We start from the raw sequence: 27,987 nt of genomic DNA, 5'->3' as shown, positions 1-27,987 counted from the left end.
TGACGTAAACGATTTTTCAAACTCGACGAGATTATGGTATTTGTTTCCTTTAATACATTCTCGCATCAGCAAAAAAGGGATCGTTAATGTTTTAAGGGAACATTAATGCTGGTGACATGTTCCTATTTCAACGAGACGTTCACTTCAAAAATAAAAACTTCAAGCAGTTTGTTTGCTAACACATGAATTTAACTTATTTGTATGCAAAGTGCCGTTTGATTGGACTAGGCTGGATATTACATGCAGGGTCACACAGTATATCACACGGTAATATAGTCATGCAAGGCCAAACAGTAGGCTGAACTAAGCATGAACAAATTACACTCTTACAAAGTCACACTATAGTTTTACTGACCTATCATACGGTACACATATTCACGCATACATACACACATACATTACACAGAGGCACGCATACATGTACACACACAAATACATTACACAGATGCACGCAAACATAAACACACACATTAAACAGAGACACGCATACAGACACAGATGCACAACACACTTGCATACACAACACGTATGTATCCACACATACACGCGTCCATATACGCCTACATTACACACATACACGCATACACACACGCACGTCCTTATATGGCCATTGCTAGAATCGGACGCTAAACTATATTTAACTAAAAGTAGACAATTTCACATGAACCACGTGTATCTTGCATAAGCAGACGTGGAAGAAACACGGTTATAACGACGATGTAAGACAGACCTACTTGGGAAACACAACTTACGACTCACACGAGGAATCGACATAATAGAGAATACAGTTAATTCCGGTTTTCAGGTCTCAAATTGGACGTTTCGAACGACACAGCAGGATAGGTATTTGCTGATATTCCGGAGCCTGAAGCGAAGTTTCAACCGTTCGCTGACGTCATAGACGTATGACATTTCGTTGTTGGTGGACTGATAGGAACAATGAGCCCATAAACCATAGAGTCTGGCGGACTTTTGTCAGATATTAAGTATGGCTTCTTATCAAATTAAACTTATAGATACGTCTTACACTTAAAGCATGATGGGACACCCACTGAAATAATGTTTTTTGTTGTTGTTGTTTTTTCCCTCGTTCTCAGACGCCGACCGATGCAGATAGACCAGCATTGATCTGATGACCAAATTGACCTGTCTGTATTTATTAACTCATTCACTCCTGACATTTTATAATGGACTATTCCAACCTAGTGAATTGGATGAATGGGTTAAATTATACAGTGTACTCATACTTAAAGTTGAAAAAAAAAACAATCAAAAACTATGATGCTGTTATAAATAAAAAACGGGGTTCGGATTAACGTCTGTCAAAAATTCTTTAAATTGTATTTTTTGTTGTTGATATTTTGTCACCAGAACGAGGACTTGTTTTTTTTTTATAAAGACTATGAGTTTTTAGATGAGAACGATTTCATGATAAATAAAATTACAGTGGAATCTTCTAACGTTTTATGTGCAAAGAGATAGAGATCCTTGATGGCAAAAATTATGTATGAACGAGTTATCTCCTTCAACGTTTTTACTATTAAGGAAGTCCATATGTTCTGTTTTGTATCTCCAAGAAAGAAGAGTTGAAATTAAGCCGGAATGTCCGGGTGCCTTATAGATATCATATTATCTGTCTGTCTCTCTGTTCACTCTTTCGTTTTTGGAGATTATTTCAGAATCCCAACGAAAAATCTTTTTGAAAACTGGCAGGGCGATACATTGTGATATGTAGATGTGCGAAAGGCGGTTTCAGAGTTCCTAAGGTCAAGGTCACTGTATACGAAAAATGGACCGGAAGATAAGTCTGACTTGTCAGTGGTCAATTATATACAGTATATTCCTGATTGGAGTTCCTTGTCGATTTACCGAAAATTATAATAAATTAATACACGAATATAATAATAAAATATAAAGAAAAAACGTTTCAGCCATTTCGTTTTCAACATAGCTTGGAACCATTTTGAAGGGATGAACTTTTGCAATTGCGTTAAGCCGTAAACAAGAAAACACTTTCCTAGTGCAGAATTATTCGATGTTGGAGATACATGACGCTGTGAGATAGCATATGGCCTTAATTAAATACCTTAATCGACACCATGTACAGACACCCAGTAAACATTAAAACAATATAGATATCAAATGAACAGTAGATCAATCATACAGGTTATGTTACCACCCGGAAGAAGGAAGAGACATACCGAATGTCGTCGGAATGAGTGATAGCATGGCAAAGAACGCCCACAGCCGAGGATTTCCGATCATAATATTGCATAGTTCAAGACAGGCCTCTGGAAATAAAGAAAAAAGATAAAATCAACATATTGTGTAAATACAAAAAGAAGGAAATTGAAACTGGTGTTGTTCACGTCGATTTGACGTAATAATTTACTTTCCGCTTTAATTTCATCTATAAACGCCACTAGAAGATATAATGTTTAAATAAAGATGAATAAAATAATAGAGTTCCAACCTTTCCTGACATGGAACAAGAAAATGTTTTTTTTTCTTTTCTTTTTGTATTTGTTTGTTTTTGTATTTGTTTGTTTTTGTATTGTTAAACAGCCCATGACCAATGCTAGTCATTTAGGGCCAATCAACACTACAAAAAGAGAGTTAGTGAAGTAAACACATCAAACTGAAACTAAATTGATTAAAATATGTAATGGATTTCGAAAAAACATCAATAACGAACGAATTGGTCGTAGAATATCATATATTATATTATAGACCAAAAGAGTGTAAATAGTCATAGTTGTATTGAGCAGAACCTGTATTGCACAGAAAATGTATCAAGTAAAGTTTTCATAGAATGTTCATTATAGAATCGTATTTGTTTGAAATCAGCGCAACTAATCATAAAATGTTTTCTGTAAAAGTTTGATCACAAACATGACAATACGATTAAAGGCGTTGCCCATATTACTGTGACGTATTAATATTTTTATCTTTATTTACACTTCCGCTATAGTTTCATTTATAAACGTCACTGGAAGACATTATGTCGAAATTAATAAAATAAATAATGGCATTTTACTCTTATCTTCCCGTCATGCCTGCCAAGGAACCATCGTAAGTTTCGAAACATATTCTCAAGTTTGCAAACAATGTGGTCTCACTTTTTTATCATACAAGTAATCGGCAAAGCGTAGTTGTAAATCATGCACGAGTTTCACCATAACAGGATAATGATTCTGCTATAGGGTGTGTACACCTATTTGTTAAAAAGTTCAAAATGACGATCAAGTCGAGGCGCGACTATTTTGATCCAAAATTAGAAAAGAATTTAATTTTTGCGGTATTTTAACACAGAGGTGGGTAACTGGGCATGTAAGGTGTCAAAAATTCAAACGAATAGGCTTTATAACAGCATATTGAGCAACAACAATTAAGTGTTGTTTTTTTTTTTTTTAATTTCATCAAAACTATTAGATGTGTGATATAATATATTTCCAGGTGTATAGTCATTGTTTTATCCACATGGTTCCTATTTCTTGACGGCATTACGGTTATAAACTTTATAATCACCGCTCAATTTCTCATTTGTCATAATATTTTGCGGATTATAATTTCGCTATAACGTTATTGACCCGCGACTCGCTAAAAAACCATCCCCGCAGAAAGATCCTGCTAATGCTGTTCATTCCAGCATAAACACTGCAAAACTTCGATATACTGCCCCTCGTTTCATTTGTCACTTTGTTTAACTCCAACAGATTCCAATATCCCTTTTCTTGTTTTCTTAATAATGTCTTTCTACATTCCTCACTTTATCGCCAAACCCATTTATAACGCCAAAAAGTCACCGGACAAATTCTGTCAGTATAACGAGTTCTATTATATAGTATACATATAACAAAAACGTCCTTCTACTTCTAAATGGTACTGACCAACTTCAACAATTTGAAGATAAAATGTCAGACGAGACATGGAAAGATATTGTTTTTAAAAGATACGAGATGGTCTAATTTGCGTTTGAAAGGTGACGGTAGAGGGCTGATTTGAATAATTCCGTTGTGGGGCACGAAATAATGTCAGGTGGGAGTTTATTCCACTCGGGTATAGTTCGAGGGAAGAATGATGTCTTTCTGGTCTGGGTTTTTGAGTGGGGAATTTGATACGAAAACTGGTGGTTTGTTCGCGATTTTCTAACTGTAGGGATTAATCTGTCTGATTTTACGACAGCGACTTTCTGGTTTACAATGTTATGAATCATGGTCAGACGAGCATCTCTACGTCTATCTGCTAGAGGGCGCAGCTTTAGGTGGTCCAACATTTCTGACACACTGGAGGTTCGATGGTTGTACTTGTGCTTATTGCGCACATATCGCACTGCCCTTCGCTGGACCATTTCCAACTTGTCAATATTTGTTTGGGTGTGAGGGTCCCATACTGTACATGCATACTCAAGTGATGGTCGAACTAATGATTTGTATGCCTGTACTTTGGCTGATGTTGAGCCAATTTTAAGATTTCGTCTTAAAAAGCCTAGCGTAGAATTTGCTTTTGGGCAGATAGTATTTATATGTGAATCCCATTTAAGGTCAGATGATAGTGTTACACCCAGATACTTGGCCTGTCTAAGATGTTCCAGTATGTGTCCATGTAAAGTATAATTATGGACTATTGGAGTTTTGTTTTTAGTCACCGACAACACATTGCATTTGTTCGGGTGGAAGATCATTTTCCATGTATTTTCCCAGAGCGCTAGTTTGTCAAGATCTTTTTGAAGTGTTTCAGCATCACTGTTTGACTTGATAACTAGATATGCAATAGTGTCGTCTGCAAATAAACGGATAATTCGTCCATGTGTGCGAATTTAAGTACTTACACAAAAAATAACATATACAGAGACATTAGGAGCCTATGACTTACATTACATAAGCACGACTTTTTGGGTATATCACTGAATGCATTTATATTACAATTTAACACAAAATTGCTATTTTGATTCAATTCAATGGTACATGGTTATTGCATGTTCTACAAAAATCAAGAGCACCTGTACGAATCACGCAATCCTCATGTATCGCTATGGTTACCAGATTAGAAGCCACACACTTCAGTCCTACTCAGAGAAAAACACGGTCTTGAATGAGTTTTAAATAGATAAGCTGCCTATTTCTGCGGTTTTGCCTGCTCGTATTACTGGTGTGTGATTCTAATGTCTTGATTTGTATCTAATTTCGCACTAATGTTGTAATTTAACAGTTATTGACAGGAATTATAATTAAATTTATCGATTGCAGAAGTAATCATCATCTAAAATCTCTCTAATCAATTATTGATGCACTTTTCTCATTCTGATAATTGTTAATCACTTCCTCCAGTGTTATAGTTTTAATGGGTGTGCTCAAATGATGACGTGTGTACGCGTACTCTTGTAGTTGTTTCCTGTTATAACCAAATTTAGCAAATACAATTTTGTTTCTTCGATTTCTCAAAAGCAGACGAAATCGACGACAGCTAGACTTACAATGGAGTGCAGTTTCCTAAAATTTAACTTGCATCGTAGAAATCTTATTGATAGCCCTTTGTGTTCATGTATGGAAAATAGCGAGACAAATGAACATTATCTGTTACACTGACGCCGTTTTGCACAACTCCGTGTACGTGTCTTTACAGAGATAAATCGTCCAATTTTAAGTAAATTACTGCTGTTTGGCGATGATGAGTTGTCAGATGAAGAAAACGCATTAATTTTCTCCTGTTCTCGAAATTTCATTATCAGCTCTCGAAGATTTGAATGAGTTTTTCTTCTTTTCCAATATATACTTGTCGTTTACATTGCCATTCTTCATGTACGTAACTGTTTATAATCACTTAATACAGGGTTAATCTGAGCAATTCTCTCTCCCCTCTTTCCTATCATATCCTTCCCTATTTTCCGTTTTTACTCGTATACTGCATATTTCGTTCTCAAATATAATAGTCATAAAACATGTGGTCCTCAAATCTCATATATGTATTTTTCCACTAGAGATGGATCTACATAAGTTCTAAAACTTGTTTCCGAATCCAATTTCAACAGTTGTGTTTTGCTTTAATTCATACTGTAAATGAAAAAAAAAAAGTTAAAATCAAATCGACGAGAAACCTCGATGCTACAGGGGGCCATATTAGTCGCCTCTGACGCCGTGTAGTGGGAAATTGTAGGGACGTATTTTGGTGCAATGATACATGTCCGACCAGAAATACAAAATACATATATACATATATCAAACAGAACCGTGGGAGGGGATGGGGGACACCAGCTGGATCTACATGTGTGCGAATAAAACCCTTAAACAAAGGGGGGGGGGGCTGGATCTACACACTACCTGTAACTGAAACGCAGCGACACGTTTATTACGTACATTGTTTGTGTATAAAGTAAAACATCGATATTACATATATCAATCTTTTTTATTTTTTAATATTCCTGTCAGAAGTTAAATGTAATGGATGCATCACACCAATTTGCGTAGTTTAATTTTCCTTTAACAAAAAACTTCTGCAGGGAAATCCGCAAAAGCCTTTTGGTCCAAATATCGCACACTGAACAGCCTTGATTATGGCTTAGGCAAGGAAACATGATGTTTAATGACCTTTTCATATGAGACACCGGTGTATTGATTATTCAGCCCCCTGTAGGATCGAGGTGGTTTCGTCCCAGTTGACTAGTGTACCCCCCCCCCCCCCCCCCCCCCCCCCCCCCCCCCCCCCCCTCCACAATTGATCTGCTGCATTTTTCCATTGCAACACTTGGGATTCTTTAAGTTTCCCACATGCATCTTTTTTCTTTTCTATCTACTTTCTGTATAAGGCGATGACTAGACACCCGTCCTCATACGACCCTGGCTGTTGTCTCCCCAGACACCCGTCCTCGTGCGACTCTGGCTGTTGTCTCCCTAGACACCCGTTCTCATACGACACTGGCTGTTGTCTCCCTAGACACCCGTCTTCATACGACTATGGCTATTGTCTCCCTAGACACCCGTCCTCATACAACCCTGGCTGTTGCCTCCCTAGACACCCGTCCCCATACGACGCTGGGTGTTGTCTCTCTAGACACCTGTCATACGACCCTGGCTGTTGTGTCTCTAGACACCTGTCCTCATACGACCATGGCTGTTGTCTCCCTAGACATCCGTCATCATACGAACCTGGCTGTTGTCTCTCTAGACATCGGTTCTCATACGACCCTGGCTGTTGTCTCCCTAGACACCCGTCATCATACGACTCTGATGTTGTCTCCCTAGACACCCGTCCTCATACGACACTGGCTGTTGTTTCCCTAGACATCCGTCCTCATACGACCCTGGCTGTTGTCTCTCTAGACACCCGTCCTCATACGACCCTAGAAGTTGTCTCCCTAGACATCCGTCATCATACGAACCTGGCTGTTGTCTCTCTAGACATCGGTTCTCATACGACCCTGGTTGTTGTCTCCCTAGACACCCGTCATCATACGACTCTGATGTTGTCTCCCTAGATACCCGTCCTCATACGACACTGGCTGTTGTTTCCCTAGACATCCGTCCTCATACGACCCTGGCTGTTGTCTCTCTAGACACCCGTCCTCATACGACCCTAGAAGTTGTCTCCCTAGACACCCGTTCTCATACGACCCTGGATGTTGTCTCCCCTAACATCCGTTATCATACGACCCTGGCTGTTGTCTCCCTAGACACCCGTCCTCATACGACCCTGGCTGTTGTCTCTCTAGACACCCGTCCTCATACGACCCTAGAAGGTGTCTCCCTAGACACCCGTTCTCATACGACCCTGGCTGTTGTCTCCCTAGACACCCGTCCTCATACGACCCTGGCTGTTGTCTCCCTAGACACCCGTCCTCATATGACCCGGCTGTTGCGAGGACGTTTAACTTCATACAGAGAAACAACAAATAAAGAATAGGCACCTGACTTATTGCCTGTTGTGACATATTGGTTTTAATGGTCGAAGTGATGAGAAATGGTTTTATGTGTCTTTCTCGCACCAATATATTCGTACATCAACAAATTATTATAAATTTTCAAATATACATGATTAAATCATTTCCCAGGTAAGCAACAGTAACGGGGGCTGAGTATGTTGCTGCGAAGACATACAAAGAAAACAAAACCAAGCATCAAATCCCAATTCTAATTTTACAATCCTAGCTTTCTTCCATTGACATCTGAAATAATATCTTATTTGATTGACGTAGAAATATAGAAATAACAAATTTAGACATTCTTCAGAGATCACAAGCTTGATAAACAGATAGAAATATCAATTTCCTGAGCTTAATACCTTTAGCTACACAGGACCTTGTTCATACAAGCATTGTCAGCTTAACGCAATACATATTTATCTTCAAAATCAAAATCAAATACAAAAAAAAGTAACCCAAAACATTATATCATTTATATATTGTGGAATTATTGGAGGGAGCATATCTTTGCTATTTAATTTTGCATTTTTTTTCAAGCAAACCAATTATAATTAATCTGCTAGCGTCTTATCACCGTTATAGTAAAGTCTCAAACCAGCGCCGACACCGGGATGTACCGGATGCTGAGACATATCAAGGCCATGTCACATACTTGTTCCCAGTAGATGACGCGGCATTGTGTCAGTTCTACGACAGGCCTCTTCCGCCCGACGGGTGTATTGTTTTTTCTATGATTTGCAATTTACGAATTAATGAGAAATCAATATTCTGAGTTAGTTCTGCAAACTACAGTATATGTATATATGATATATCCTTTGTGTACCTGCACCATCTCACCGGGAGATCAATACAATGAAACTGGTTTCGAATGTTTGCAATATTGCATGGACATTTTCCATTGTTTGTACGATGTAAATATTTTTGCTTCAGCTAAGGTCACTTGAAACATGGTACAAGAAATAAATCCCCGAAAAGAAACAGCAAGAAAGTCACCAAATAAAAGATGAATATCCGAATTATTGAAATTGGTGGGGTGAAGTTAATCAAATCCGGTTTCTTCAAAGCCTTCAGTAGAAGACGCAGAAGAAAATCTCCGATTCTGCAGGAAAACACCCAGTTATCTCCCCTTACGATTACCTTCAGTGGGATACAGCATTTTGTTTTCTTTACCCGAAACTGCAGGGATTTGCAGGATTCCGTAACTGTATAATTTATATAGTAACCATTTCACCTCTGTAAAGACACATTTGTCGTTCTATTATTTTTTAGCTTCCCTACCCACATCGTTTAACGTGATACAACCGTTAGAACCAAACATTGTTATGACGTTAGGCTGTGGCTGGAATCTTGTTCGCACTGACGACCCAGACACTTCAATATCGAATATATATATGCAAGACCACACACTTGTGCTTTTCTAACGAATCAGAAAGCACGAGTTTATTGCGCGGACGAATATATTCAAGAGAACGCGTAATAAATAAGTGCTTTCTGATTCGTTAAAAAGTGTGTGGTCTTGCTTTTATCACATACCACATGTGCAATACAGAACGTTGTATTTCATGGTTTGAAAATTGCGTATATTACTATAACAAGATGCAACAGGTACGTGATAAAAGGAATATATATACAGGTATGTATATACAATTTCGAATGTAACTAAATTTATTGAACAGCATTGTTCATGGTGGAATTTATAAATTAAGGGGTTTATTGTAGCATGATTTTTTTCTTCTCTTCACGTTTTATATTTAGTTATAGGCTGTATAGGCTTTTGATGAAATCCCTCTTTTCATATGGAAGGTGAAGGATTTCATTGATTTTATTTTGGGGGGCAAGGTGAGCTAACCAAAGCAAGTTACATGAATATTATGCCACAAACAGCGCAGGAAATGTACAAATAAGCATAAATATCAATATTCACACAAAATGAAAACAAGTGTTCGTACTTGACAAAGAGTAATATGTTTTCTCCTAAACCGATTTCTGTCACGATTTTTGTAAGAAATCATGTCGTATTATTCGTTCGTCTTACATGACGGTATGAGCGCCAATCGATTACGTAATAATTACATAATTATCAGAGGGGCTCAAGGTAAATATATCTGTAACCGATTTTCATTAATGCCTGCATGGACATTGAAACAATGTCGTTCAATACTTAAATGATGCATGGTGCTTAAACTCAAACAAGTCTATTCAGAGACTGGTTTGGTTTCGGTGGAATTTTGTTTGTTTTATAAGGATAGCATATACAATCTAAAAAAAAAAAGACGTATGCAAGCCAATAAAAAAAAAATCCATAAAAGCACGAATATTTGGTTGCAAATGGTTTCTGAAATAACACCTTTTATTGGCAAAAAGAAGTCTTCCAGAAAACCTAAACACCGTTTAAAAACATTTTCCTCTGCAAGTATCTAAGACTATCTTTCTTGTAAAACATACACAGAAGTGTAATTGGAAGAAGTATTTCAGGAGGATTGTAAAAATCTCTAATATAGTTTTCGCGCTACAGTTCGCTGGTACCTTTGCCCTTCCATTATTATCTTACTCCGTCGGTCTAATTACTCGGAATCGATCAAGTGCGTTTAGGTCCTGGAGCGAAGCACATGAGGAACAGTGATGCTTTTAATTCGAACACATCCTATCCGAAATTAAGTATCCAGTTATAACACCGAATCTTCTACATCGTCGCACGCTACTACCTGATCAAGTATCATTCACAGGAGCTGTTTCCCGCGAGGGCCCGCTGTTTCAAAATGCCCGACTAGCTTGATTAGAAATGTATTTATTCACAACCAGATTGTCATGAAGGAGGATATGAAATAACGAGCCGACGACAAACATCTTTAAATGGAATACTTCGCAAATTGTAGAGACGTAGAAACAGCAACAGTTAAAACATCCGAATTATTGACTACCTAAGACAATGGAGCTGTGTGTAAATAGACAGATAAAGCTATACTACACATCTTCGGCTTAAAGTTTTGAGCTATAGCTTACAAAATATTCACGTGATCTGTTTAGAGTTTTCGCCCTTACGCATCTATCAACATTACATAATTACAGTTTTTATTTCAGGAAGACAAACTTATTCTACTTGTTAACACGATATATCCTTTCTAAATCTATAGCCGTTGTGGTTAGGCGAAATATTAAGAATACATATTGTATGACCAGTTGAGGTAAACAAAGCTGGATGTCACCACCACTATCTCTCATAGTGTGTAATACGACCAAAGCAATATTAGTATATGCCTCTTCTACATTATTCAGCCTTCGATGTCAATGTGTCAATTATTGACCAACAATGGCCGAATAAGTTAACGTACACATATTGTTTCAATGGTCTTTTTATATACGCGCTGAGCGCTTCAACGAGGAGATGTATCTTATGGTTACGCTAACATGCAGCCTTAAGTTAACAAGGCATCGGACAGCTATTCCCTTTACATTAAATACTATGAGATATCTAACGTACGTATACGTAACACTTTATAGCCATTTGAACCTTAGCTTTAACGTCCGCGATTTTATACAGCGCTGTATGATTGACACTTGTATGAAGCAGTTTATTTGAAAATCGATTTGGTATTTCTTGCGACAGCTCGTGAAGCTGTCACGCTGTAACAGTAATATGTACCGGTGTTTGCAACCTCTCATCGACACAAATGTCAGTATACGTTTGTATGGGGCTGTCAGTAAACGTCTGTATGGGGCTATCATTATACGTCTGTATGGGGCTATCATTATACGTCTGTATGGGGCTATCATTATACGTCTGTATGAGGCTGTCAATATACGTTTGTATGAGGGTGTCAGTATACGTTTGTATGAGGCTATCAGTATAGTTTGTATGAGGCTATCAGTATACGTCTGTATGAGGCTGTCAGTAAACGTTTGAATGATGCTATCAGTATACGTCTGTATGAGGCTATCAGCATACGTTTGTATAAGGCTGACAGTATACGTTTGTATAAGGCTGTCAGTATACGTTTGTATGGGGCTATCAGTCTACGTTTGTATAAGGCTGCCAGTATACGTTTGTATGAGGCTGCCAGTATACGTTTGTATGAGGCTGCCAGTATACGTCTGTATGAGGATGTCAGTATACGTTTGTATGAGGCTGCCAGTATACGTTTGTGAGGGGCTATCAGTATACGTTTGTATGAGGCTGCCAGTATACGTCTATGTAAGGCTGTCAGTATACGTTTGTATGGGGCTATCAGTATACGTTTGTATGGGTCTGTCAGTATACGTTTGTATGGGGCTGTCAGTATACGTCTATGTAAGGCTGTCAGTATACGTTTGTATGGGGCTATCAGTATACGTTTGTATGGGTCTGTCAGTATACGTTTGTATGGGGCTGTCAGTATACGTCTATGTAAGGCTGTCAGTATACGTTTGTATGGGGCTATCAGTATACGTTTGTATGGGTCTGTCAGTATACGTTTGTATGGGGCTGTCAGTATACGTCTATGTAAGGCTGTCAGTATACGTTTGTATGGGGCTATCAGTATACGTTTGTATGGGTCTGTCAGTATACGTTTGTATGGGGCTGTCAGTATACGTTTGTATGAGGCTATCAGTATACGTTTGTATGGGTCTGTAAGTATACGTTTGTATGAGGCTGCCAGTATACGTTTGTGTGAGGCTGTCAGTATACGTTTGTATGGGGCTATCAGTATACGTTTGTATGAAGCTGCCAGTATACGTCTGTATGAGGCTATCAGTATACGTTTGTATGAGGCTGCCAGTATACGTTTGTGTAAGGCTGTCAGTATACGTTTGTATGGGGCTATCAGTATACGTTTGTATGGGTCTGTCAGTATACGTTTGTATAGGGCTACCAGTATACGTTTATATGAGGTTGTCAGTATACGTCTGTATGAGGCTGTCACTATACGTTTGTATGAGGCTGCCAGTATACGTTTGTGAGGGGCTATCAGTATACATTTGTATGAGGGTGTCAGTATACGTTTGTGTAAGGCTGCCAGTATACGTTTGTATAAGGCTGTCAGTATACGTTTGTATAAGGCTGTTAGTATACGTTTGTATGATGCTATCAGTATACTTCTGTATGGGGCTGTCAGTATACGTCTGTATGAGGCTACCAGTATACGTTTGTATGGGGCTATCAGTAAACGTTTGTATGAGGCTATCAGTATACGTTTGTATAAGGCTGTCAGTATACGTTTGTATGGGGCTATCATTATACGTTTGTATAAGGCTGTCAGTATACGTTTGTATGAGGCTATCAGTATACGTTTGTATAAGGCTGTCAGTATACGTTTGTATGGGGCTATCAGTATACGTTTGTATGAGGCTGCCAGTATACGTGAGGCTATCAGTATACGTTTGCGTTTGTATGGGACTATCAGTATACGTTTGTATGAGGCTGCCAGTATACGTCTGTATGAGGCTATCAGTATACGTTTGTATGAGGCTATCAGTATACGTTTGTATGAGGCTGCCAGTATACGTTTGTGTAAGGCTGTCAGTATACGTTTGTATGGGGCTACCATTATACGTTTGTATGAGGTTGTCAGTATACGTTTGTATGAGGTTGTCAGTGTATGTTTGTATGGGGCTATCAGTATACGTTTTGTATCGGTCTGTCAGTATGAGGGTGTCAGTATACGTTTGTATGAGGGAGTATACGTTTGTTTGTATGAGGCTATCAGTATACGTCTGTATGTCAGTTTACGTTTGTATGAGGCTGTCAGTATACGTTTGTGTGAGGGTGTCAGTAAATGTTTGTTTAAGACTGTCAGTATACGTATGCATGAGGCTATCAGTATACGTCTGTTTGAGTCTATCAGTATACGTTTGTATGAGGTTGTCAGTAAACGTCTGTATGAGGCTGTCAGTATACGTTTGCATGAGGTTGTCAGTATACGTCTGTATGAGGCTATCAGTATACGTTTGTATGATGCTGTCAGTATACGTTTGTATGAGGCTATCAGTATACCTTTATATGAGTTTGCCAGTATACGTTTGTATGAGGCTGTCAGTATACGTTTGTATGAGGCTGTCAGTAAACGTTTGTATCAGGCTATCAGTATACGTTTGTATGGGGCTATCAGTATACGTTTTGTATCGGTCTGTCAGTATACGTTTGTATGAGGCTATCAGTATACGTCTGTATGAGGCTATCAGTATACGTTTGTATGAGGCTGTCAGTATACGTCTGTATGAGGCTGTCAGTAAACGTATGTATAAGGCTGTCAGTATACGTCTGTATGAGGCTATCAGTATACGATGTATGAGGCTATCAGTATACGTCTGTATGAGGCTGTCAGTAAACGTTTTTAGGAGGTTGTCAGTATACGTCTGTATGAGGCTGTCAGTATACGTTTGTATGAGGCTATCAGCATACGTTTGTATGAGGCTATCAGTATACGTTTGTATGAGGCTATCAGTATACGTTTGTATGAGGCTGTCAGTATACGTCTGTATGAGGCTGTCAGTAAACGTCTGTATGAGGCTGTCAGTATACGTTTATATGAGGCTGTCAGTAAACGTCTGTATGAGGCTGTCAGTATACATTTGTATGAGTATGTCAGTATACGTTTATATTAGGCTATCAGTATACGTTTGTAAGAGGCTATCAGTATACGTTTGTATGGGGTTGTCAGTAAACGTCTGTATTAGGCTGTCAGTATACGTTTGTATGAGGGTGTCATTATACGTTTGTATGAGGCTATCAGTATACGTGTGTATGAGGTTGTCAGTATACGTTTGTATGAAACTGTCAGTATACGTTTGTATGAGGTTGTCAGTATACGTCTGTATGAGGTTGTCAGTATACGTCTGTATGGGGCTATCAGTAAACGTTTGTATGGGGCTGTCAGCATACGTTTGTATGGGGCTGTCAGTATACGTTTGTATGAGGGTGTCATTATACGTTTGTATGAGGCTATCAGTATACGTTTGTATGAGGCTGCCAGTATACGGTTTGTATGAGGCTATCAGTAACGTTTATATGAGGTTGTCACTATACGCTTGTATGAGGCTGTCAGTATACGTTTGTATGATGTTGTCAGTATATATTTGTATGAGGCTATCAGTATACGTTTGTATGGGGCTATCAGTATACGTTTGTATGAGGCTGTCAGTATACGTTTGTATGAGGCTGTCTGTAAACGTTTGTATCAGGCTATCAGTATACGTTTGTATGGGGCTATCAGTATACGTTTGTATGGGTCTGTCAGTATACGTTTGTATGAGGCTATCAGTATACGTCTGTATGAGGCTATCAATATACGTTTGTATGAGGCTGTCATTATACGTCTGTATGAGGCTGTCAGTAAACGTCTGTATAAGGCTCTCAGTATACGTCTGTATGAGGCTATCAGTATACGTTTGTATGAGGCTATCAGTATACGTTTGTATGAGGCTGTCAGTATACGTCTGTATGAGGCTGTCAGTAAACGTCTGTATAAGCTGTCAGTATACGTGTGTATGAGGCTGTCAGTAAACGTCTGTATGAGGCTGTCAGTATACATTTGTATGGGTCTGTCAGTATACGTTTGTATGAGGCTATCAGTATACGTTTGTATGAGGCTATCAGTATACGTTTGTATGGGGTTGTCAGTATACGTCTGTATGAGGCTGTCAGTATACGTTTGTATGAGGGTGTCATTATACGTTTGTATGAGGCTATCAGTATACGTGTGTATGAGGTTGTCAGTATACGTTTGTATGAAACTGTCAGTATACGTTTGTATGAGGTTGTCAGTATAATTCTGTATGGGGTTGTCAGTATACGTCTGTATGGGTCTATCAGTAAACGTTTGTATGGGGCTGTCAGTATACGTTTGTATGGGGCTGTCAGTATACGTTTGTATGAGGGTGTCAGTATACGTTTGTATGAGGCTGCCAGTATACGTTTGTATGAGGCTGTCAGTATACGTTTATATGAGGTTGTCAGTATACGTTTGTATGAGGCTGTCAGTATACGTTTGTATGATGTTGTCAGTATATATTTGTATGAGGCTATCAGTATACGTTTGTATGAGGCTGTCAGTATACGTTTGTATGAGGCTGTCAGTATACGTTTGTATGGGGCTATCAGTATACGTTTGTATGGGGCTATCAGTATATGTTTGTATGTGGCTATCAGTATACGTTTGTATGAGGTTGTCAGTGTATGTTTGTATGGGGCAATCAGTAAACGTTTGTAAGAGGTTGTCAGTATACGTTTGTATGAGGTTGTCAGTGTATGTTTGTATGGGGCAATCAGTAAACGTTTGTAAGAGGTTGTCAGTATACGTTTGTATGAGGTTGTCAGTGTATGTTTGTATGGGGCTATCAGTATACGTTTATATGAGGCTGTCAGTAAACGTTTGTATGGGGCAATCAGTATACGTTTGTATGGGGCTGTCGGTATTCGTTTGTATCGGGCTATCACTATACGTTTGTATGAGGCTGCCAGTATACGTTTGTATGGGGCTATCAGTATACGTTTGTATTGGGCTATCAGTATACGTTTGTATGAGGCTATCAGTATTCGTTTGTATGAAGCTGTCAGTATACGTTTGTATGAGGCTGCCAGTATACGTTTGTATGAGGCTATCAGTATACGTTTGTATGAGGCTGCCAGTATACGTTTATATGAGGCTATCATTATACGTTTGTATGAAGCTGTCAGTATACTTTTGTATTAGGCTACCATTATACGTTTGTATGAGGCTGTCAGTATACGTTTGTATGAGGCTATCAGTATACCTTTATATGAGGCTATCAGTATACGTTTGTATGAGGCTGTCAGTATACGTTTGTATGAGCCTATCAGTATATGTTTGTATGATGCTCTCAGTATACGTTTGTATGAGGCTATCAGTATACCTTTATATGAGGCTATCAGTATACGTTTGTATGAGGCTGCCAGTATACGTTTATATGAGGCTATCATTATATGTTTGTATGAAGCTGTCAGTATACGTTTGTATGAGGCTACCATTATACGTTTGTATGAGGCTGTCAGTATACGTTTGTATGAGCCTATCAGTATATGTTTGTATGTGTCAGTATACGTTTATATGAGGTTGTCAGTATACGTTTGTATGAGGTTGTCAGTATACGTTTGTATGAGGTTGTCAGTATACGTTTGTATGAGGCTGTCAGTATACGTTTATATGAGGCTATCATTATACGTTTGTATGAAGCTGTCAGTATACGTTTGTATGAGGCTACCATTATACGTTTGTATGAGGCTGTCAGTATACATTTGTATGAGGCTATCAGTATACGTTTGTATTGGGCTGTCAGTATACGTTTATATGAGGCTATCAGTATACGTTTGTATGAGGCTGCCAGTATACGTTTATATGAGGCTATCATTATACGTTTGTATGAAGCTGTCAATATACGTTTGTATGAGGTTACCATTATACGTTTGTATGAGGCTGTCAGTATACGTTTGTATGAGGCTATCAGTATACGTTTGTATGAGGCTGTCAGTATATGTTTGTATGAGGCTATCAGTATATGTTTGTATGTGGCTGTCAGTATACGTTTGTAAGTGGCTATCAGTATACGTTTATATGAGGTTGTCAGTATACGTTTGTATGAGGTTGTCAGTATACGTTTGTATGAGGCTATCAGTATATGTTTGTATGAGGCTCTCAGTATACGTTTGTATGAGGCTATCAGTATACGTTTGTATGAGGTTGTCAGTATACGTTTGTATGAGGTTGTCAGTATATGTTTGTATGATGCTCTCAGTATACGTTTGTATGATACTATCAGTATACGTCTGTATGAGGCTGTCATTATACGTCTGTATGAGGCTCTCAGTATACGTTTGTATGAGGCTACCATTATACGTTTGTATGAAGCTGTCAGTATACGTTTATATGAGGCTATCAGTATACGTTTGTATGGAGCTGGCGAAGAGAATTTTTGTTTTATTTTCAACACAATATGAAGACGGTTGTTGTATATTTAACGTGTATTGCATGATCTAGGAATACCTTTGTCGCTATCAAATGATGGTGTCCATTATGATGCTATACTAAAATAATTTAATCAATTATTTACTGCCAATCAGAACATTACGTCATAGAAAGCCACATGGTAGATAGTTAGCGACCTATTTATAGTTTTCAGGGTAAAGTGATATATTAACACATACGTCATAAAAGTAAATACCTCCACATGCGTACTACATGTGTGTACTGGGGGTGCAATGTTTGTGCATTTGCCTCATTGAGATATCGCTATCTTGATGCAGACGATAGAGTGTTACATCACTAAAATGGAATGTCGCGAAGGTACCCAGTACAGTTTTCCACCCAGTTTGCACTATACTGACAGCCCGCAAACCACTAAGGGAAACACGGAAGAGAAAATATGTAGAAACAAAAGGGATGTAGAGAGCTGTAGTATTGCATCCGATGCATCGGGTTTTGTTCTTGAACGTCTCCGCGGCAAACGACAGAGAGAAACTTGATGAAGCAGAGGACTCCATACAAACTATCTGCTGCGTTATTGCAACACTAAGGAACTCTATCTTATCTAGTCTCACTTTCTCTTATAATTTCGTTGTTGTCTCCAAAAGAACACTGTTTGTGTTAGCTGTTGTGAGAACGTTGAACTTCGATAACAAAATACCCGTACAACTATGCAGTGGGATAATGCTGGTATCATTCCCCATGAACCTCACGAACATTACCGACGCCATAAATAGGACATTAGTTTAAGGATCCCCGTACTACAGCCAAGCAATGCAACAAAGTATTGAAAATTACTTTTTCCGGCATAACTATATAGCTTTGATAATTTATTTCTGAAAAGAGAAGCATACCTTGCTTGACTTTTATGAAAAAATAATGAAGATGAAATAAACAAAACACAATCAACAATAGTGTTATGAATGTAAAATGTTTGGTTGGCAAAGATCGGGACTCGAATCCTTGAGTTTATATTGCTATACCATCACTGTAACCTACAGAGATACCTAGTCAACGAAAGTTTCCTGGGTCAACCGTGCTACCGTTTATCAAAAAAACGGAAGTGAAGGGAAGGTTACGCTATAGACGACAAGCCATTGGCGACGTCACATAAGTTACCTCAGGTTTTTCTTCGACAACGCGTCATTGGTTGGATTTGGCCAAGATTTACAAGGCGGGTGTCGATGGTGCAGAACAATCTCACACTCTCGAATTCGAGTTGATTCTTTTGGATTTATCATCCTAATTACATGTAGAGTGTTCAGTAGTATTTGTTTGAAGTTTCCATTTGTTAATGTGCTACTAACATTTTATTGATTTTAAAGATGGACTGCAGATATATTCATACTAGCTTTGTATTTCAATAACGTCGTCAATAGACTGACGTCGACGATTTGGAGATGCGTTTTATTAGTACGCATGTGAAAACTACTGTCACAAGTAGGGTATGCTATACGGTTGCCATGGTGATTGTAATGGAACGTAGTTGATATTGACTACAGGTATTTATTACCTACTTACTAATAAATACGGGGTTTTTGTATATGCGATACGACACAATTGCTCTTACCCATATCAGCCCCCGCCGTATCACACCCCAAAACCCGTATCAGCCCGCAAAACCCAAATCACCCCTCTTTTGGAAAAAAATTCGTTTTTAAATATTTCAAAAATAAAAATAAATCATAAGATAGTAGTTTTTTATTAATAAGTATGTAATAAACAGAATAAGACATGCTTTTTTTTCCATATCACAAACAGTATCAACCCTCGACCAATATCAGCCCTCGGGCATTCAGCCATTGGGCTGATATTGCAGTCTCGGGTTGATACTGGGTGAGATATGGAAAAGGCATGTATTTTTCTCTATATATTACACTTCTCCGATCGATATCACTCCATTAATTTCTATTACATGACTAATGTTCTACAACGAGTATTGACAGTGCAATCTAACCTTACAATCTTGCGCAGACATCATCACATAGCGTACATTGTGGTTTATTTTTCCATTTCCCCCTCTTGCAAAGGACAACATACGAATTATTGCGGGATACAAGTGTACTTGCAATATAAAATGTTTATTTCCAACCATGAGCTGTCAATAAAACTGATTATCACATTTATAAAACATGAATAAACACAAATGCATGCAAAGTTAAGCTAGCAATGCAGTGTAGTTAAGGTAATTTGAGGGAAAGTTAACAATACCAAGTACAAGATAAGAAGGATGATACAATTTCAAGTTAACAATGCTTTGCAAGAAGGATGCTTTCACCGAGTTCAAACAAATTTACAAATGCATGCCACTACAACACACAGACCGCTACATGTTGCTCAGTAGATAGTTGGATAAGCATGTTGCAATACATCCATGCCTAGTCACCACAATCGCATGCAACATTTTGACGTTTTATTTCTTAGCTTCAATGCACGTTTGTTATTAATGCTAGACTTTATCGTTGCTTTTTGAAACTATGGATAGTTCTGAATATCAATAAGTACTGTGATTAATATTTCTATTAATTACGTTTTAGGTTTACTATTTGAACGGCCACAAATGTATACTGTATACCGTGAAATTGTCGCTGCAGTTTAATTTTCGCCATTTTTGCCCTCCGCAATGAAGGCGAATTTATCATTTCAGCGAATACGAATAGACAAAATATGTATAGAAATGAAATATGAAGGCGAAATTGACACTGGGCGAAAATTAATCTCACAGGCGAAGGGCGAATTTGTAACTGGTGGGAAATTTCCCGGTTATTGTATACAGTATATTGGAACAGGTCGATTTTGTATTGACTAGTTCTAGTTTGTTTCTTTATTTTGGGTTTAAAGCCCAACAACAGACAGTGCCATATTCAGGTGGGTACCTTGTGTTTGTCTGTTTGTCTGGAGTTTTATGCTTAAAGCTAAGATCATATTATTAGTTAGGTATTTGACATACAAAATGACTATGTAATATCCGATAATTCACGGACACACGTAATAGAGCGAGAAAAGTATCCTGTTTTATAGTGTCTAGCTATGTGCCCTGACCGATGTGTGAATGTGTATTCTTGTCTCGTCCACATAAATCTATACGCGTGTTTTTCAGACTCTTGGCAAAAGGTTAACCAGGAGAGTATCGGCGTGTGTCGTGTCCGGAAACCATTGTCTGGCTCCGTCTCCGGCCATTATGTGTTTATAGAAGTTAATAATTATCAAGTCGACTGTGGTTTAGAAGACGCCAGAACAAATTTCCAGTTTGACATTAATTCTATTTTTTGCCTTTTTAATGTAATAATAGGTACCTGTGTAAGGAGTCTGTTTTGTTCGCATGTTGCTACCGATAAATAAACTAGAAAATAAATTAAAAAACCCACCAGAAAACAAAATAATTATCTTCAAACCCTGACAAGATGATGTATAGTCAGGTTCATTAAAGGGCGTGCCCCGGTGCGTTTAATGCATTAGATAACGTTTCATTAGCGTCCAATTAACGGCTAAGGTTATTTCAAGATTCATCCATGTGTTTAATTTGTTCGCGTTTGTGTGCTGGATACAGAGTATATTGGTGTATTCACCTCCTAGCGATGGCGCGAATCTGATTCTGTCTTTAAGAGTGATACCTCACTGAAATACCATGGCAGAAACACCCAGCACAGCATTCCATCCGGCCACATTATACTGACAACGGGTAACCCAATTGTTACCATATCTGTAAATGCTGAACGTTAAGCATGGAATAACAAGTACCGTTTTTAAGAGTGATACATTGTACCTCACTGGAATACATGTACCATGGCAGATACACAAGTACAGCATTTCGCACTCTGTACGATATCCCCAGACCGTAGACACGGAAGAGAACACGTTAGTTGGTTCAATATTAATCAGCTCCTACGATCATGCAGTGGTCGACCTCGTGGGTTTTCTCTGGGTATTCCGGTTTCCTGCCACATTAAGACCCCAGCGCGCTAACATACGGGCCAACAAAAGTGTCTAATATGAGTTGTAATAACGTGTTTCATAATTGCTTTAAAATAAATAAAATGTACACATATATATTATATAGGAAAATAAAAGACAAGAGTTTCTGCGACTTCCCTAGCGCTTCTCCTCTTTAAAGAGGTGAAAGCGCTAGGAAAGTCGAAGAAACTTTTTTTTTTATATTTAACAATCACAAGCACTTTGAATGTTTTTCTGATTATATATATATACCATGCACTGGATGCATTTTGTGTTTAGTGAAGACTGCTGTTCAGTTAATTTGATAAAAATGTCATCAATGTGTTACGGATATTGAACGAAAATTAATTACAACATTAACCCGCTGCTTCAATACTATTATTATTGAAATATAATACGTCTTATCCAAAATGTATCATATGAACCACAAGAATCCATTACAAATGAGGTTCGTTTCTATTAATCAGCATCTATCCTTTGTAATCTGTTATACCAGATAATACGTAGTCTTAGACCCCCCAAGGAATTCTATTAGGTAGAGTAATATTGGCGGAGATTGATTGGTTCTGAGATGCAAAGAAGGTATTGAAAAGCTCTATGGAATATTATATGATATGACAGTCTTAACGGTCACATCAATACAAGGCCATACATAGCCAGGCGGTATATTCCACGTCTTTTAGACACAACTTGGTCATAATAAGTGAAGCTCTGGCAAACAAAACTCAACAGAAGAGACACAAATCAAAACAATAAATAAGAGTTAATATCCAACGATCACCTTTGACTAGCGAATCAAATAAAGGTCCGTACAGAGACGTCTTGTGTGGGCCCCTGTAAGTGAGGTAAGATAAGATAACGACCCCAAGAGTTGCAATGGAGGCAGCAGTTCAATGTTGGTCTCTTCCATGTCCCCTTTGTAGAAAACACGGAAGAAAACCCCTAATACTGCATGGTTACCGATATATTGTAATTTCTATTTTTCTAGTATTTTTTGTCAGATTTTCCATTAATTTCGAAGCTCATTATTTTGGAATTTATGATTATTGGAATTATATTATTCAATGTGACAATTATTTTCTATGATCACAAAATGTCGCGAAGGATTGATGTTAAATCAAATTAAGTACATGCTTGGGAATTAATATATACGTAACAACAATTTTCTGATTTTGTCTGGCATTTTGTTTTGTTTTGTTTAACGTCCCTTTAACAGCAAAGGTCATCTAAGGACGTGCCTCCATATGTGTTGTGTAAGCGTGCATGTATGTATGTGTGCTTGAGCCAGGGCATGTTGGTGTACATGTCCCCTTGTCATAACGAAGGCACCCGGCACATCATTCCACCCGGTCACATTAAACTGACAACGGGTGAACCAGTTGTTGTCGTTTCCCTAAATGCTGATCGTTAAGCAGGGAAAACAACTATTCTTTAAAAGGATTTTGCTATGTCCTGGCCTGGGGACAGAAATCATTGCCTTCCTCACCTCAGTGAACGTTCAATACCATAACCAAAAGTGAGGTGTTGCCATGCAAGGCGCTAGGAAATAAACGGTAGGTAGAAGTAGAGAGAAATAGATATCCAAAATATTGCAATGGGTACAGCAGAATTATTTTGGTCGCTTTTGTGTCCCCAATCCTGCAGATTTTTTTTCTGGCATGACCATAGATTTGATAAAACCTTTCTGAAAAGAAAACCATACCTGGTGGGACTTTTATTAAAAACAATATTGATGAAATAATCAAAATATGATAAACAATAGCGTTTTTAATGTAAAAAATGAGTACGCATGGACCGGGATTTGAACTCCGGACGTCAAGTGTCCTGACCGAACTTATCTACAGTTGGGATTCCAAGCGGAAGGTAATGGAAAGTTACTGGTAAAAGGAAAACCCATTTTATAGAGAGATAGGGATCCTGAAGAGGGATCCAGGGAGACAAATACACCAACATATCGCCGCCTTCATCACACATACATGACCCACATGGAGGCACTGACCTTAAATGGCTTCACTTGTTACTAGGACGTTTCACCTGATAAAGCAAAACCCAAATAAACCGACATGACCAGGGATCCATATAAAGATAATATGCATTCGAATCATGAAATGTTTGACTGTTAAATGTCGACAACATGTCTGGAAATATAATCTTTCTGAAAGAATGTAAACGTGAGTTATGTAGGTATGGTCCATGTGCCCTGGTGCATAATGACAACTGTGTGAAATGGACATTTTCACGGCTAACAGAGTTCACTGAATGTGGTATAAAACAAATTGATGGATTATATTTTGAATCAGGTCAATGTATTCGATATATAGTGATAATCGATATCGACTTCGATTAGCATCACGAGACACGGAGAAACGGTGCCAGAAATATAGTGTGTTTGAGGAAATCAGACATCATTAAACTAGAAATCCATTCAAGAAATCTGAACACGGTCGATCATTGTATCCTATACGTATTACCCATGCGTAATTGTGGTTAAGATTTGCTTTGGTTGATTGGGTTTAGAAAAAAAGATGTTTTACTAACATAGGATGTATTTCTATTCGTGTCAGTCCTGATCCACCCAAGCATTTTCAATCGATTGAGTCATTGCATTTATGGCATCAATGACAGAATTTACACCTTACTAATAGTGCGTTACGTAGAAGGAAAATCCACGAAGTACTCCGAAATTATCTGGGTGGTCGGTTAGCGAAGTGGATAGCGCACTTGCCTTTCACCAAGGCGATCGGGGTTCGAACAAGTATTGGGTCACCTCGACCACGTGGGTTTCCTCCGGGTACTCCAGTTTCCTTCCATATGAAAAACCGCCGCGCGCTCACATCCAACAAGAGTGATTTATATAAGTGGAAATAACTTGTTTTATAATTATTTAAAAAATCACTTTCCGCCTATTTCCTAACGTGACTGTCAAGGTAACTGCCCTTAACTGACCTAAGCTGTGATTTGACGTTTAAAACCAGAACAAAACAATATAAAACAAGGACGTTAAACTATGAATATTAATGTACCACCCATCCCTCAAAATGATATTGTGTTATACAGGAAGTAGTTAGGTTCATTGATATATATTTCATGTAAAATAAAACCATCGAGAAGCCTAATCGATAAAACTGTATGTAGTACTGACCTAGAAATACGAGAACACATAACCAGACATTGCAGCCCCATCATGCGAATGAATTTCAACTATTTAGATGATTCAAACATAAACATCCGTCAACTTATAAGTTTATACAGGACCGCTCGGTAGTACATGTAGGTAGTTAAAAGGGAATATACCGGAAGTAAAAACATGTTTTACAAATACGGTCACCTAGGCAACAGACACGAGAGACAACGCCCATCTACCAGAGACCGTCAATAGAAGCAGCCTTATGAAATAGAGCAGGTAAATTATTTCTCCCGAAATCTGTTTGAATTTGATTGCCAATTATTACCATTTTGGATGTAAAGAGTGGATTAAAAATTCGTGTCCATATTCTTGATAAATACACGCCTCCATGCTGTTTATCTACTCTTCCCTCCCATTGCAAACGTTAGGATCGTGTGTATCCTTGCTCTATTTTCGGTAGTATCTCTCAAACTTAGATATTCTGTGATTTAAATTTCGAGATTTTGATAGACCGGTTTACAGTCTTTATTTAAACCGCGGTTAACAGTTCGTCTCCGAGTCCGCCATAGAATATATTTCCATGACGCATATTGCTGTAGATAAAACGAATACAAATTAAAAGAGAGATTACTTCATGTATGAAAAGTAATGTTGTTGTTTATGTTCACTACGATTATGTAGATAAGTCTTTAGAGAACATTCAATATCGAGTGCGTAGTGATACAGGCCTTCACTTACATAGTATACATAAACATGCGTTTGTACACGTGGAGTCACGTCCTTACTCGACTTTGCTCTTCAAAGGTTTCAAAAACCTGATCTTAAACATCACATACAAATATTTAAAATTCCGTATACCTGTTTCTTATTGATAACTTTTGATAATTCACTGGAAATCCTTATAACACCAAATGAAAAAATAATGCATTCTGTATATCTTTTTAAAAATGAATAATTTCTGATGTTTATAAAGTGGCATTTTCTCATATTTCTCATGTAACAATGTAATAAATAGTTAAAGTGTAGAACTACTTACTATGTATTGCAGTTATACGCAAAGAATGATCAGCAAATACGTTTGCATGAATAACTGAGACCCTGTAGAACTTTTAGCTGATGTCGATTTTTCTACGTAGTAAAATGATCAGTCTTATTAATAATAATGATAAAAATAATATACAACATTTGATATAGCTCCCTATCTAGCTAACATAAACCTCTCTAAAGCGCTTTATAGTACATAGATATACGATATAGGAATTCGCATGAGCTGCCTTATCAGGCGCTAACTACTAGTCATATGCCACCTGGCTAATATCTCCCTATGTGTGTATGTCTACGTGTGTCCTGGATATGTGTTGTGCTATGTTGGTAGTGGGACCGTGCTTCCAACGGCATCTTTTATTGTGCCATCTCACTTGAATGCTACAGCACAGATACCGCAACCTCCACCCCAGATCACTGTATACTCCACCTGGGTTGTTTGATTTTTGTGGGCAGGAGTCAAACACTTTCTCTGATATTCCATGCGTGCGACGACTTCGGGGATCGAACCCTTGTCGCCTGCGTGGAAGGTCGAAGTGTTAGCCACTCGACCAATCTGCCCATAGGCAAAAACCAGAACGAGGTGCCGATCCCTCTTCCTGGTTATGCTTTTTTTATAGGCTAATTATATAAGAAGTCTTATTTTCTATATTTCGATATCTGTTAGTTTCTTGCAATCCATCTACTTTAGTAGAAACTAATTCGATTTTAGATATATATTGAACTCATCAGAACTGTCTATTTCTGGTCGACATTAAATACCACAAGGTAGATGGTCCAATTACCTTGTCAAATAACCTCAAAACCTTCTGTTAGCTTACTGCAACGTCGACTAAAAGTATCATTACAATTACAAATAAGTTGTCTCGTTTTTTCTAAAGATTATTGAAAATGTCTATGGGTATAGGTTTTGTGTTTACATTTTATTAATGTTGGCACTGTTCTAGAGATGGAGTTTTGAAACCTATCACTGAGCTAATATAACTTATGTGGTGGACTTTAAACGGTATATACTAGTTCATACGTGCTATATACAAGGTAATTTTTTTACAGTTTTCATATTAATTTATAATGTTCATCCTTTCCATGGAACCTGCTTCAAAATTGGTATAATTTTGTTTTTCATTTTTAATCTGTACATATTTTTGGTTATTAGATAATAACAAATATTTTAACGATTTAGTGTTTGCTTTTGAGATATGAAGTTTCTAAAGCCTCATAGTTCGAGGTATGATTATCATCTGTCTCATCCTATTTCGACTTTCTCTAAATTCAATTGCACCATCTGATGACTGTAATATTGTAAAAATTCACGAGGTGCATGTTGCCTCGCAACACCGTCAACACTTTTTCAATTACCACATTCACGCTACGTATAAAACCAGCAGTGTAGATTGCAAATGTGTATCGATTTGGCCATGCTATTAATTACTATTCTTGACGCTATATATGCTTGGTCAGGGAGAGGAAACCCCTCGAGACACTTCGTGATTAAATGCCAATTTGGCGGAGCGGTTCTGATGGTATCACGACGTTATTTCGGATCATTTCGTGATTTTAACTCCAGAGGATTCATTCTCTAGAGAATAGCTATTTTGTTTGAGAGAAAAAAATACATCCTGCACATGTTTTGAAATATTGCGTGATAACATGATTTACCATGATGGAACTTTTATATACGAACAGATACGTATGTACATGTTAAATGCCTTTCCTGATATTAGATAGCACATCCTTGTATATTGTTGCCATTTTTTATATGATAAATATAACCGTTTTACTATCCTATTTCATATGGTAAAGACAGACACTTATTTAAATAACCCGAAACCCCTGCATGTTCAGGTAGAATAGGCCAGCTATATATCCCACGCATGCTATTGGAGGAGCCGACTGCAGATTTAGGGGTTTTAGTCCGTGTCTTCTGAGATGATATTTATAAAATCATAATTTATTTGCTGTCCCGATTGCAACACTTCGGATAGGCA

At 38.0% G+C, this 27,987-nt stretch overlaps 1 long non-coding RNA gene across 1 annotated transcript in view; it reads right to left on the bottom strand.

Annotated features, from left to right (window-relative positions):
• The window catches only part of LOC110459629, a 53,788-nt gene that overhangs the window by 4,486 nt on the left and 21,315 nt on the right, over positions 1–27,987 (bottom strand). The window contains exon 2 of the long non-coding RNA XR_002463913.1: positions 2,202–2,291. This is a non-coding gene — a long non-coding RNA (uncharacterized LOC110459629). The remainder of the gene's footprint in view (positions 1–2,201; positions 2,292–27,987) is intronic.

The sequence above is a fragment of the Mizuhopecten yessoensis genome, unplaced genomic scaffold (genome assembly GCF_002113885.1).
Source record: "Mizuhopecten yessoensis strain PY_sf001 unplaced genomic scaffold, ASM211388v2 scaffold10157, whole genome shotgun sequence".
In the NCBI taxonomy this organism is placed as follows: Eukaryota; Metazoa; Mollusca; class Bivalvia; order Pectinida; family Pectinidae; genus Mizuhopecten; species Mizuhopecten yessoensis.
The sequence above is the reverse complement of the archived record's forward strand: the minus strand, read 5'-3'. Positions and strand labels throughout refer to the sequence as shown.